At 54.1% G+C, this 13,383-nt stretch overlaps 2 long non-coding RNA genes across 2 annotated transcripts; one reads left to right on the top strand and one right to left on the bottom strand.

The window, feature by feature from the left end:
* Positions 1-2,274: 2,274 nt before the first annotated feature.
* On the bottom strand, positions 2,275-6,690 carry LOC115637364. Its single transcript, XR_003997243.1, has 3 exons — positions 5,567-6,690; positions 2,464-3,009; positions 2,275-2,355 (listed from the first exon to the last, which is right to left on the bottom strand). It is a non-coding gene; the product is annotated as an uncharacterized LOC115637364 (long non-coding RNA).
* Positions 2,337-8,022, top strand: LOC115637363. The gene is made up of 3 exons (XR_003997242.1): positions 2,337-2,415; positions 4,866-4,971; positions 7,907-8,022. It is a non-coding gene; the product is annotated as an uncharacterized LOC115637363 (long non-coding RNA).
* The last annotated feature ends 5,361 nt before the right edge of the window (positions 8,023-13,383 follow it).

Below are 13,383 nucleotides of genomic sequence, written 5' to 3'. Positions count from 1 at the left end.
CCTTAGCATATCTGGCACTGACATTATCCATCAGAGGGCAGTGCTGATCTGGACACATTATGGGAGTGCAGGTGTTTGTCACATGTAATGTGGCCCAATTAGAATATTGTTGCTGGATTAAAACTTTAGACCTCACAAGTGGGGCACCATAGCACCATCAGCTGGTAGCTTTCAGTTACCAGGAGCCAGATTTAAACCAGCAGAGTCCCCAGAGGTGGTGTATACTATGAGATGATCAGACAACTAGTTCCCCACCAATCTAGCACTCATTAGTACTGCACAGTGGAATTGTATTATGTTTTGTGGTTACGCTGAATTCTAGTTTTCAGATGAAGAGTGATGTTTTTCTGAAGTGGTAATAGAGCCAAGCACAGTCTCTTTGGAGTCAACAGGAGTTTTACTGAAGTAAGGACCAGAGGATGTAGCCCAGAGTCTTCTGTGCAGGAATAGCACCATTGCTGTATATTGGAGGACAGGTATTGTTGCAATTGAAATGTTTAGCATGATATGTTTGTTCTGATTGCCACAATTCTCCCTCCCCTCTGAGTGGTTTGAGCATTGGCCTGCTAAACCCAGGGTTGTGAGTTCAATCCTTGAGGGGGCCATTTAGGGATCTGGGGCAAAAATCTGTCTGGGAATTGGTCCTGCTTTGAGCAGGGAATTGGACTAAATGACTTCGTCAGATTCTTTCCAACCCTGATATTCCGTGATTCTAAGAGTGCCTCCTTGCAGCTGGGGACAACAATGTCAGGGTAACTGCCTCAGCTTCCCCTCTCAGGCTCATTAAAGATTCCACCAGATGGTCTCTTGCGTCCAGTAGTACCCGTTCCCAGGGCTAGTTGATTATTCTGCATAAACGCATAGTCCTTGGAAGCCCCAAACACAGTCAGTTTATCCCACGCAGAATGCACATAATCCATGAGAGTGCTAAACCACAGTCCAACAGCACACCTCATATCCCAGCTCTGGCATGTTCTGCCACACCCAGGCTTTCTTTTGCTCCCCATCTGCCCTATTGTGAGAAAATACACCCCAGCCGAAGTCCTTCTGCAGCTTCTTCTTGGCTTTCAAGGATAGTCCCTCTGCTGGTCTGCTAGGGGATAGCTACCTTGCAATAAAAAACTCCGGCTGGCCCAGGTCAGCTAAGTCAGGCTCAAGCTGTGGGGTTATAAAATTGCAGTGTAGACGCTCAGGCTGCAGCCTCAGTTTTGGAACTCCCCACTGTGGGATTTCAGAAACTGGGCTCCAGCCCTGAGCCCCAATTCTACACTGTAATTTTATAACCCTGGAGCCCAAACCATGAACCCTGAGTCAGCAACCTAGACCAGCTATGAGTTTTGTACTGTAGTGCTGACATACCCTTTCCCCTTGTCAGCCTCCCTGGTCTGGCTGTCCTTTCTCTTGTCTTTACAAACACAGACCCCAGGGCTGCTTCTCTAGAGAGTGGCCCTTGTTCTAGGACTCATACCCCTCCTGTAGCTATCTTTCCCCAACCAACTTCCCATCGTCTTCAAGGGACATTCCCCTTTCTCACAGGAGTCTTCCACTCATTTATTAGCTTCAAGTGCCACCCCACTCTCTCAATCGAGTCAATATGAAATGCACCGATGTTGGAACAGAGGTACTGGACCCACTTCATTTAAAGGAGCTAGCCATCATGTGACAGTACCATTTATTTATTTCCTTTTAAAATTTAATTTATATCAGCCTTCTTCAAATAAATTAACAGCTTCATCATACCATTCTGTATTTGATAGTTACAGTTTCTTAAAACTTGTAGCTTATTAACTATACACAAGATAAAGAGAAGAACAAAAATATAGGGACATGTAATACCCTCCTTCACAAAAGACTAAGGGAAAAATATATAAATAACATAGAAAGATGGTTAACGTAAAAAATATTACCTCAACTACGTTGTCTCTCTGAAAAATCAAAATCAAGCTCAAGACTCCACACTGAGTTGTAGATATATACCATGAAGACAAACAGGCAAATCACTTGCCACATGATTCACATAGGACCCCATTCTGCAACGTGCTGAGCACCCTAAACTTCTAAGGAAGATTACAGAAGTTGAAAGTGGATATAACATTCCAGAGACACTAAAAACCTAATAGGATGAGAACCATGCGGAGGCTACAATATTTCGAATATCTTCTCTAATTTACATTTTGAGTTCCTCACGAAAGAGAGAGTACATTAAGTCTATGTGAACAACTGTAAAGGCCGAGCCATCTTTACACAAAGCACCATGTGTACAATGTCTGGGTGGTTTTTGACTGGCCTTCACTTCTCTTTTCCTGCAGCTTCTCTGGTGCTTCTGTCGTCGTCTTCATTTTGTCCTTTGAGTTGCTAGAAAGAGAGAGAAAGAGAGAGAGGTGAAGCGGGCTCAGTGGATACCACGATTGCAAGGTCAATTCAGATTAAATGGACAAGGTCCTCGCCCCTCCTTGAAATTACCCCAATTCCTCGGCTTCGGCGGCAATCCGTAGCAGAAGGCAGGAGAGCTTGCAGCCGAACTCAGGGCCATCTGGATGCAGAGTGCGCTGGGCTTTGACTTGGCTGAGAGCGTGAGGAGGCCACGGGCACAGGGCAGCTACAAGGGCAGACCCTTCACTCTCTCAAGAGGCTGCTTTCTAGAACTAGCTTTCAAAGGGGAGTGTAATCTTGGGAAAGTGAGAGAAAAACCTGCACCCTAGTTAGAGGGAGCTCACTTTGGACTTTGGTGATTTCTAGGCTTTTTTGAGGAAAGGGTTGAATTTTTCACGGCCTCCACCATCCCCTTACAGCCGCCCCTTCGCCACACCTGGTTCCATGTGTCCCGGAGAGGAAATCCATGGGACGCAAATCAGATTTGACTTCAGAACCCAGAAGAGCCAAGTAGAAATCATTCTAGTGCCATTTAAGGTGACTAACCGAAGTAGAACCTCAACCCTTCTTAAAGGGGGGTCACTCAGCCAGAGGCACAAAGGGGTTCTCCTAGTTTAAGAATGAGAGGGATAAGACCTTAGGCCCTGGTCCTTAAGCCAGGGGCATCACAGAGGGCCGTTGCCAAGAGGGCGGAGAAGGAGAGACCTGCAATCCCTCGGTAGAGGGGGCTGTCTTTGCCCAGCCAGGGACTTTGGCATTAAAAGGGCAAAGGCAGAGAGGAGAAAAGGGAAAGAGACCCGATCCCTGAGTACAGGGCGGTCACCCTTTGTTTAGGAAAATAGTCCTCCTTTAAAGAAGGGGGGGCAAGTCCCCAGTGTGAAAAGATCTGGCAATGAACAGGTAAGGGAGGAGTCCTCCTGAGCCTCCCATTACCATTAAATCCTCCATCCCTCGGCAACACCCTTCCCGACTTACCTTCCTACCCCACCAAGAAAATGTCAACTTTGTGCCCCCCTGATCTTGACCAAAAGACAGTCCTGTTAGTAGGGTTAGGTGCACTCACATGCAAGCTCTGAATACCACGCCAAGTACCTACACCAGCTGAGCATCAGCACATTTCCAAAAGGACAGCCACAGCAATCACTGCAAACATAGCCCTGGGAATAGCCTCGGTCTGTCACCAAAGAAACAAAAGGCCTGGAATTCGGACACAGAGCTCTCCGAAGCTGTACCATTAACAAACGCTACGTGCAGCAACGTCTTTCTTGTGCCGAATCAAACACGGGCTCAAAGCTGAGGTTGATTGGGCAGTGTAAATTGGGCAGGGCAAGAGGAGACGAGGAAGGATTGCATGGAAGTGAGGCTCTGTAAGGAGCCCGCTTCCTCACCTGTTCAGTTCCAGACTTTGTGAAATAGGGAACTTGGGCCGATTTGTTGGCTCTCTGGGAAAGAAGGGTCGAATTTTTCACGGCCTCCACCGTCCCCTGACAGCCGCCCCTTCGCCACACCGGGTTATATGTGACCCGGAGAAGAAGTACACGGGTCACTAGTAAGATTTCAGGTCAAAGCCCAAAAAAGCCAAATAGAAATCATTCTCGGGGAATTGTCTGCGACTAACAGAACTGGACCCGCAACCCTTCTTAAAGGGGGGTCACTCAGGCACAGGCACAAAGAGGCTGTCCTAGTTTAAGAACGAGAGGGCTAAGACCTTACCCCCTAGTTACAGGGCGGTCCTTTTGCCTGGCCTGTCAAAGTGACCTGTGGCTTCATACGCATGGCGAAAGAGACCCAAACCCTCCTTACAGGGTGGTCCTTAAGCCAGGGGCATTTCAATGGGCCATTGCCAAGAGCGCGGAAAAGGAGGGACCTCCATTCCCTCAGTAGAGGGTGGTCTCTTTGCCCAACAAGTGCCAGTGGCCCAAGACAAGCTAGAAAGGGGAGACCTGCACCCTTCTTACAGGGAGAGGTCATTGGCACAGGGCATTTTAAAGGCTAGGTCCTAAAATAGTAGAATGCCCGAGAGACTTCGACCCTTCTTAAAGGGGGGTCACTCAGCCAGAGGCACAAAGGGGTTCTGCTAGTTTAAGAATGAGAGGGATAAGACCTTAGGCCCTGCTTACAGGGCGGTCCTTTTCCCAGGCGTGTCAAAGTGACCTGTGGCTCAATAAGGGTGGGGAAGGAGACCCAAACCCTCCTTACAGGGAGAGATCAGTGGCACAGGGCATGTTAAAGGCTAAGTCCTGAAGAGCTGAAATGCACAGAGACCTCAACCCTTCTTAAAGGGGGGTCACTCAGCCGCAGGTGCGGGATGGGCCCATAAAGCATTTCTCTTGGCGAGGAGCGGACCTTGATCTCCGTTTACGGAGAGGTCCTTTCCCCTGGTCCCTCCAGGGGGATAAAGCCTATGCGGACAAGTGCAAGTGCCACAGGGAGGGCCATGTGTGTAATGTGTGCGTGGTTTTTGACTGGCCTTTTCTTCTCTTTTCCTGCAGCTTCTTTGGTGCTTCTGTCGTCGTCTTCATTTTGTGCTTTGAGTTGCTAGAAGGAGAGAGAAAGAGAGAGAGGTGAAGCGGGCTCAGTGGATACCACGATTGCAAGGTCAATTCAGATTAAATGGACAAGGTCCTCGCCCCTCCTTGAAATTACCCCAATTCCTCGGCTTCGGCGGCAATCCGTAGCAGAAGGCAGGAGAGCTTGCAGCCGAACTCAGGGCCATCTGGATGCAGAGTGCGCTGGGCTTTGACTTGGCTGAGAGCGTGAGGAGGCCACGGGCACAGGGCAGCTACAAGGGCAGACCCTTCACTCTCTCAAGAGGCTGCTTTCTAGAACTAGCTTTCAAAGGGGAGTGTAATCTTGGGAAAGTGAGAGAAAAACCTGCACCCTAGTTAGAGGGAGCTCACTTTGGACTTTGGTGATTTCTAGGCTTTTTTGAGGAAAGGGTTGAATTTTTCACGGCCTCCACCATCCCCTTACAGCCGCCCCTTCGCCACACCTGGTTCCATGTGTCCCGGAGAGGAAATCCATGGGACGCAAATCAGATTTGACTTCAGAACCCAGAAGAGCCAAGTAGAAATCATTCTAGTGCCATTTAAGGTGACTAACCGAAGTGGAACCTCAACCCTTCTTAAAGGGGGGGTCACTCAGCCAGAGGCACAAAGGGGTTCTCCTAGTTTAAGAATGAGAGGGATAAGACCTTAGGCCCTGGTTACAGAGCGGTCCTTTTGCCTGGGGTGTCAAAGTGACAGGTGGCTAAATAAGGATGGGGAAGGAGACCCAAACCCTGCTTACAGGGTGGTCCTTAAGCCAGGCGCATCACAATGGGCCCTTGCCAAGAGCGCTGAAAAGGAGGGACCTCCATTCCCTCAGTAGAGGGTGGTCCCTTTGCCCAGCAAGTGCCAGCGGCCTAAGACAAGCTAGAAAGGGGAGACCTGCACCCTTCTTACAGGGAGAGGTCAGTGGCACAAGGCATATTAAAGGCTCGGTTCTAAATGGTAGAAAGCCAGAGAGACCTCGTCCCTTCTTAAAGGGGGGTCACTCAGCCACAGGCACAAAGAGGCTCTCCTAGTCGAAGAAGGAGAGGGCTAAGACCTTACACCCTGGTTACAGGGCAGTCCTTTTGCCTGGCATGTCAAAGTGACCTGTGGCTACGTAAGCGTGACGAAGGAGACCCAAACCCTCCTTACAGGGTGGTCCTTAAGCCAGGGGCATCACAGAGGGCCGTTGCCAAGAGGGCGGAGAAGGAGAGACCTGCAATCCCTCGGTAGAGGGGGATCTCTTTGCCCAGCCAGGGACTTTGGCATTAAAAGGGCAAAGGCAGAGAGGAGAAAAGGGAAAGAGACCTGATCCCTGAGTACAGGGCGGTCACCCTTTGTTTAGGAAAATAGTCCTCCTTTAAAGAAGGGGGGCAAGTCCCCAGTGTGAAAAGATCTGGCAATGAACAGGTAAGGGAGGAGTCCCCCTGAGTCTCCCATTACCATTAAATCCTCCATCCCTCGGCAACACCCTTCCCGACTTACCTTCCTACCCCACCAAGAAAATGTCAACTTTGTGCCCCCCTGATCTTGACCAAAAGACAGTCCTGTTAGTAGGGTTAGGTGCACTCACGTGCAAGCTCTGAATACCACGCCAAGTACCTACACCAGCTGAGCATCAGCACATTTCCAAAAGGACAGCCACAGCAATCACTGCAAACATAGCCCTGGGAATAGCCTCGGTCTGTCACCAAAGAAACAAAAGGCCTGGAATTCGGACACAGAGCTCTCCGAAGCTGTACCATTAACAAACGCTACGTGCAGCAACGTCTTTCTTGTGCCGAATCAAACACGGGCTGAAAGCTGAGGTTGATTGGGCAGTGTAAATTGGGCAGGGCAAGAGGAGACGAGGAAGGATTGCGTGGAAGTGAGGCTCTGTAAGGAGCCCGCTTCCTCACCTGTTCAGTTCCAGACTTTGTGAAATAGGGAACTTGGGCCGATTTGTTGGCTCTCTGGGAAAGAAGGGTCGAATTTTTCACGGCCTCCACCGTCCCCTGACAGCCGCCCCTTCGCCACACCGGGTTATATGTGACCCGGAGAAGAAGTACACGGGTCACTAGTAAGATTTCAGGTCAAAGCCCAAAAAAGCCAAATAGAAATCATTCTCGGGGAATTGTCTGCAACTAACAGAACTGGACCCGCAACCCTTCTTAAAGGGGGGTCACTCAGGCACAGGCACAAAGAGGCTGTCCTAGTTTAAGAACGAGAGGGCTAAGACCTTACCCCCTAGTTACAGGGCGGTCCTTTTGCCTGGCCTGTCAAAGTGACCTGTGGCTTCATACGCATGGCGAAAGAGACCCAAACCCTCCTTACAGGGTGGTCCTTAAGCCAGGGGCATTTCAATGGGCCATTGCCAAGAGCGCGGAAAAGGAGGGACCTCCATTCCCTCAGTAGAGGGTGGTCTCTTTGCCCAACAAGTGCCAGTGGCCCAAGACAAGCTAGAAAGGGGAGACCTGCACCCTTCTTACAGGGAGAGGTCATTGGCACAGGGCATTTTAAAGGCTAGGTCCTAAAATAGTAGAATGCCCGAGAGACTTCGACCCTTCTTAAAGGGGGGTCACTCAGCCAGAGGCACAAAGGGGTTCTGCTAGTTTAAGAATGAGAGGGATAAGACCTTAGGCCCTGCTTACAGGGCGGTCCTTTTCCCAGGCGTGTCAAAGTGACCTGTGGCTCAATAAGGGTGGGGAAGGAGACCCAAACCCTCCTTACAGGGAGAGATCAGTGGCACAGGGCATGTTAAAGGCTAAGTCCTGAAGAGCTGAAATGCACAGAGACCTCAACCCTTCTTAAAGGGGGGTCACTCAGCCGCAGGTGCGGGATGGGCCCATAAAGCATTTCTCTTGGCGAGGAGCGGACCTTGATCTCCGTTTACGGAGAGGTCCTTTCCCCTGGTCCCTCCAGGGGGATAAAGCCTATGCGGACAAGTGCAAGTGCCACAGGGAGGGCCATGTGTGTAATGTGTGCGTGGTTTTTGACTGGCCTTTTCTTCTCTTTTCCTGCAGCTTCTTTGGTGCTTCTGTCGTCGTCTTCATTTTGTGCTTTGAGTTGCTAGAAGGAGAGAGAAAGAGAGAGAGGTGAAGCGGGCTCAGTGGATACCACGATTGCAAGGTCAATTCAGATTAAATGGACAAGGTCCTCGCCCCTCCTTGAAATTACCCGAATTCCTAGTTGTCTGCACCAATTCTTAGCAGAAAGCAGGATAGCTTGTATGACAATTTAGCTCCTTCTGCCCTGTCAGCAGGAAAATCCTAAGATATTTCCTACTCTGTTCCTCTTTCCCAGTCAGCTCAGGGCTTCACAGGTATTTCACATCTAAGGCCTCATGGGAAGTTAGTACAACATGCCTTTAATGTTGTACACTGAATTCTTCTTGTCCAATTAGTGGAACCATTTCCCCCTTTTCGCACCCAGTGTATCCTGCCCATGGAGCCCATTGTGCCTCAGTGGTTTTCCTGCCTAGCTGCTTCTGTCCAATCAGCGCATGTCATTTCTGAATTTTTCTGCCTTGTGTTTCCTGGCCTGTCAGCATGAGCTGTCTCTGAGCTTTCCCGCCCAGCACCACGTGCCTTGTCAGCACGAGCCACTGCTGGGGTTTCCCAGCCCGCCCCTACTGCATATCTAGAGCGACCCAGCTCTTGTGTTTTCCCGCCCATCACCTTTTGCCCAGTCAGCACAACCTACTTTCAGACTCTCCCCTCAGTTCCTACAGCCCAGTCAGCCTGAGCTCTCAGTGGTTTTCCCCACCCAGTGCCTCCTGGCCAGTCATTGTGAGCTGCCTCTGGGCTTTCCCGCCCAGCACCTGCTGCCTAATCAGCATGAATTCCCTCTGGGCTTTTCTGCCCAGTATCTTCTGCTCTGTCTGCACAAGTCACCCATGGGCTTCTCACACCGAGCCCCTTCTGCCCAGTCCACTCCACCCAGCTTCGGGTTTTTCTCCCAGCGCCTAAAGCCCAGTCAGCAAGAGCCAGCTCTGGGTTTTCCCACTCTGAACCTCTGCCTGTCAGTGTGAACTGCCTCTGGACTTTCCCGCCCATAGCCTTCTGCATAGCCAGGGCAAACCACCTGAGAGCTTTCCCGCCCAATGCCTCCTACACAGTCAGTGCAAGATGTCTCTGGGCTTTCCTGCCCAGCGCCTTCTGCATAGCCAGGGCAGACTGCCTGAGAGCTTTCCCACCCAGCGGCTCCTCCCCAATCAGCGTGAGACACCTCAGTGGTTTTCCCGCCCAGCGTCTCCTACCCTGTCAGCGTGAGACACCTCAGTGGTTTTCCCGCCCAGCGTCTCCTGCCCTGTCAGCGTGAGACACCTCAGTGGTTTTCCTGCCCAGCGCCGCCTCCTCCCTAGTCAGCGTGAGACACCTCAGTGGTTTTCCTGCCCAGCGTCTCCTGCCCTGTCAGCGTGAGACACCTCAGTGGTTTTCCTGCCCAGCGTCTCCTGCCCTGTCAGCGTGAGACACCTCAGTGGTTTTCCTGCCCAGCGTCTCCTGCCCTGTCAGCGTGAGACACCTAAGTGGTTTTCCTGCCCAGCCAACGTGAGACACCTCAGTGGTTTTCCTGCCCAGCACCTCCTCCCCAGTCAGCGTGAGACACCTCAGTGGTTTTCCTGCCCAGCACCTCCTCCCCAGTCAGCGTGAGACACCTCAGTGGCTTTCCTGCCCAGCGCCGCTTCCTCCCTAGTCAGCGTGAGACACCTCAGTGGTTTTCCTGCCCAGCGCCGCCTCCTCCCTAGTCAGCGTGAGACACCTCAGTGGTTTTCCCGCCCAGCGTCTCCTGCCCTGTCAGCGTGAGACACCTCAGTGGTTTTCCCACCCAGCGTCTCCTCCCCAGTCAGCGTGAGACACCTCAGTGGCTTTCCTGCCCAGCGCCGCCTCCTCCCTAGTCAGCGTGAGCTGCCTCAGTGGTTTTCCCACCCAGCGTCTCCTCCCTAGTCAGCGTGAGACACCTCAGTGGCTTTCCTGCCCAGCGCCGCCTCCTCCCTAGTCAGCGTGAGCTGCCTCAGTGGTTTTCCTGCCCAGCGCCGCCTCCTCCCTAGTCAGCGTGAGCTGCCTCAGTGGTTTTCCTGCCCAGCGCCGCCTCCTCCCTAGTCAGCGTGAGCTGCCTCAGTGGTTTTCCCGCCCAGCATCTCCTGCCCAGTCAGCGTGAGCAACCTGTGAGCTTTACTGTTCAGCACCTTAGCCCAGTCAGTGCAAACTGCTTCCAGCTTCTCCTGCGCAGAGCCTCCTGCCCAGCCAATGCAGGGTGCCTGAAGGCTTTCCCACCCAGCACCTCCTGCCCAGTCAGCCTGAGCCACCTCTGGGCTTTCCCACCCAGCACCTCCTGCCCCGTCAGGGCAAGCCGCCTGAGGGCTTTCCAAACCAGGCCCTCTTGGCCAGTAAGCGCAGGGCTCCTGACAGCTTTCCCACCCAGCGCCTCTGCCCAGTCAGTACAAACCTCCAAACAGGTTACCCCAGCCTGCTGCTTCTGCCCCGTCAGCACGAGCCACCTCTGGGCTTTCCCGTCCAGCATCTCCTGCCCAGTCAGCGCAGGGCTCCTGACAGCTTTCCCGCCCAGCGCCTCTGCCCAGTCAGCGTGAGCCACCTAAGTGGTTTTCCCGCCCAGCACCTCCTTCCCAGTCAGCATGAGCCACTTCCGGGCTTTACTGTTCAGCACCTCTGCCCAGTCAGTGTGAACCACGTCTAGGCTTCTCCTGCTCAGCACCGCCTGTCCAGTCTGTTCAAGCTCTCTTTGGTTTTTCCCACCCAGCACCTGCTGCCCAGTCAGCGTGAGACACCTCAGTGGTTTTCCTGCCCAGCGTCTCCTACCCAGTCAGCTTGAGCAACCTGTGAGCTTTACTGTTCAGCACCTTAGCCCAGTCAGTGCAAACTCCTTCCAGCTTCTCCTGCGCAGAGCCTCCTGCCCAGCCAATGCAGGGTGCCTGAAGGCTTTCCCACCCAGCACCTCCTGCCCAGTCAGCCTGAGCCACCTCTGGGCTTTCCCACCCAGCACCTCCTGCCCCGTCAGGGCAAGCCGCCTGAGGGCTTTCCAAACCAGGCCCTCTTGGCCAGTAAACGCAGGGCTCCTGACAGCTTTCCCGCCCAGCGCCTCTGCCCAGTCAGTACAAACCTCCAAACAGGTTACCCCAGCCTGCTGCTTCTGCCCAGTCAGCACGAGCCGCCTCTGGGCTTTCCTGTCCAGCATCTCCTACCCAGTCAGCATGAGCTGCCTCCAGGCTTCTCCTGCCAAGCCCTCCTCCCCAGTCAGCGGGAGACTCGTCAGTGGTTTTCCCGCCCAGCCCCTCCTTCCCAGTCAGTGTGAGCCACCTCTGGGCTTTCCTGTCCAGCACCTCTGCCCAGTCAGTGTGAACTGCTGCCAGGCTTCTGCCCAGTGACCCCTGTCCTCTTAGCACAAGCCGCCTCTGGACTTTCCCTTTCCTCTTGCCCATCCCACCCAGCCCTTCTGGAGGTGGCTCAGTGTGAACCACGTCCAGGCTTCTCCTGCTCAGCACCGCCTGTCCAGTCAGTTCAAGCTCTCTCTGGTTTTTCCCACCCAGCACCTGCTGCCCAGTCAGCGTGAGACACCTCAGTGGTTTTCCTGCCCAGCGTCTCCTACCCAGTCAGCTTGAGCAACCTGTGAGCTTTACTGTTCAGCACCTTAGCCCAGTCAGTGCAAACTGCTTCCAGCTTCTCCTGCGCAGAGCCTCCTGCCCAGCCAATGCAGGGTGCCTGAAGGCTTTCCCACCCAGCATCTCCTGCCCAGTCAGCATGAGCTGCCTCCAGGCTTCTCCTGCTAAGCCCCTCCTCCCCAGTCAGCGGGAGACTCCTCAGTGGTTTTCCCGCCTAGCCCCTCCTTCCCAGTCAGCGTGAGCCACTTCTGGGCTTTACTGTTCAGCACCTCTGCCCAGTCAGTGTGAACTGCTGCCAGGCTTCTCCTGCGCAGAGCCTCCTGCCCAGCCAATGCAGGGCACCTGAGGGCTTTCCCACCCAGTGACTCCTGCCCAGTCAGCCTGAGCCGCCTCAGGGCTTTCCCACCCAGCACCTCCTGCCCCGTCAGGGCAAGCCGCCTGAGGGCTTTCCAAACCAGGCCCTCTTGGCCAGTAAGCGCAGGGCTCCTGACAGCTTTCCCACCCAGCGCCTCTGCCCAGTCAGTACAAACCTCCAAACAGGTTACCCCAGCCTGCTGCTTCTGCCCAGTCAGCACGAGCCGCCTCTGGGCTTTCCCGTCCAGCATCTCCTGCCCAGTCAGCCTGAGCCACCTCTGGGCTTTCCCACCCAGCACCTCCTGCCCCGTCAGGGCAAGCCGCCTGAGGGCTTTCCAAACCAGGCCCTCTTGGCCAGTAAGCGCAGGGCTCCTGACAGCTTTCCCGCCCAGCGCCTCTGCCCAGTCAGTACAAACCTCCAAACAGGTTACCCCAGCCTGCTGCTTCTGCCCAGTCAGCACGAGCCGCCTCTGGGCTTTCCTGTCCAGCATCTCCTACCCAGTCAGCATGAGCTGCCTCCAGGCTTCTCCTGCCAAGCCCTCCTCCCCAGTCAGCGGGAGACTCGTCAGTGGTTTTCCCGCCCAGCCCCTCCTTCCCAGTCAGTGTGAGCCACCTCTGGGCTTTCCTGTCCAGCACCTCTGCCCAGTCAGTGTGAACTGCTGCCAGGCTTCTGCCCAGTGACCCCTGTCCTCTTAGCACAAGCCGCCTCTGGACTTTCCCTTTCCTCTTGCCCATCCCACCCAGCCCTTCTGGAGGTGGCTCAGTGTGAACCACGTCCAGGCTTCTCCTGCTCAGCACCGCCTGTCCAGTCAGTTCAAGCTCTCTCTGGTTTTTCCCACCCAGCACCTGCTGCCCAGTCAGCGTGAGACACCTCAGTGGTTTTCCTGCCCAGCGTCTCCTACCCAGTCAGCTTGAGCAACCTGTGAGCTTTACTGTTCAGCACCTTAGCCCAGTCAGTGCAAACTGCTTCCAGCTTCTCCTGCGCAGAGCCTCCTGCCCAGCCAATGCAGGGTGCCTGAAGGCTTTCCCACCCAGCATCTCCTGCCCAGTCAGCATGAGCTGCCTCCAGGCTTCTCCTGCTAAGCCCTCCTCCCCAGTCAGCGGGAGACTCCTCAGTGGTTTTCCCGCCTAGCCCCTCCTTCCCAGTCAGCGTGAGCCACTTCTGGGCTTTACTGTTCAGCACCTCTGCCCAGTCAGTGCAAACTGCTTCCAGCTTCTCCTGCCCAGTGCCTCCTGCCCAGCCAATGCAGGGTGCCTGAAGGCTTTCCCACCCAGCACCTCCTGCCCAGTCAGCCTGAGCCACCTCTGGGCTTTCCCACCCAGCACCTCCTGCCCCGTCAGGGCAAGCCGCCTGAGGGCTTTCCAAACCAGGCCCTCTTGGCCAGTAAGCGCAGGGCTCCTGACAGCTTTCCCGCCCAGCGCCTCTGCCCAGTCAGTACAAACCTCCAAACAGGTTACCCCAGCCTGCTGCTTCTGCCCCGTCAGCACGAGCCACCTCTGGGCTTTCCTGTCCAGCATCTCCTGCCC

This window comes from Gopherus evgoodei, chromosome 19 (assembly GCF_007399415.2).
Source record: "Gopherus evgoodei ecotype Sinaloan lineage chromosome 19, rGopEvg1_v1.p, whole genome shotgun sequence".
Lineage (NCBI taxonomy): Eukaryota > Metazoa > Chordata > Testudines > Testudinidae > Gopherus > Gopherus evgoodei.
Note: the sequence above shows the minus strand (reverse complement) of the source record. Positions and strands in the feature narration are given on the sequence as shown.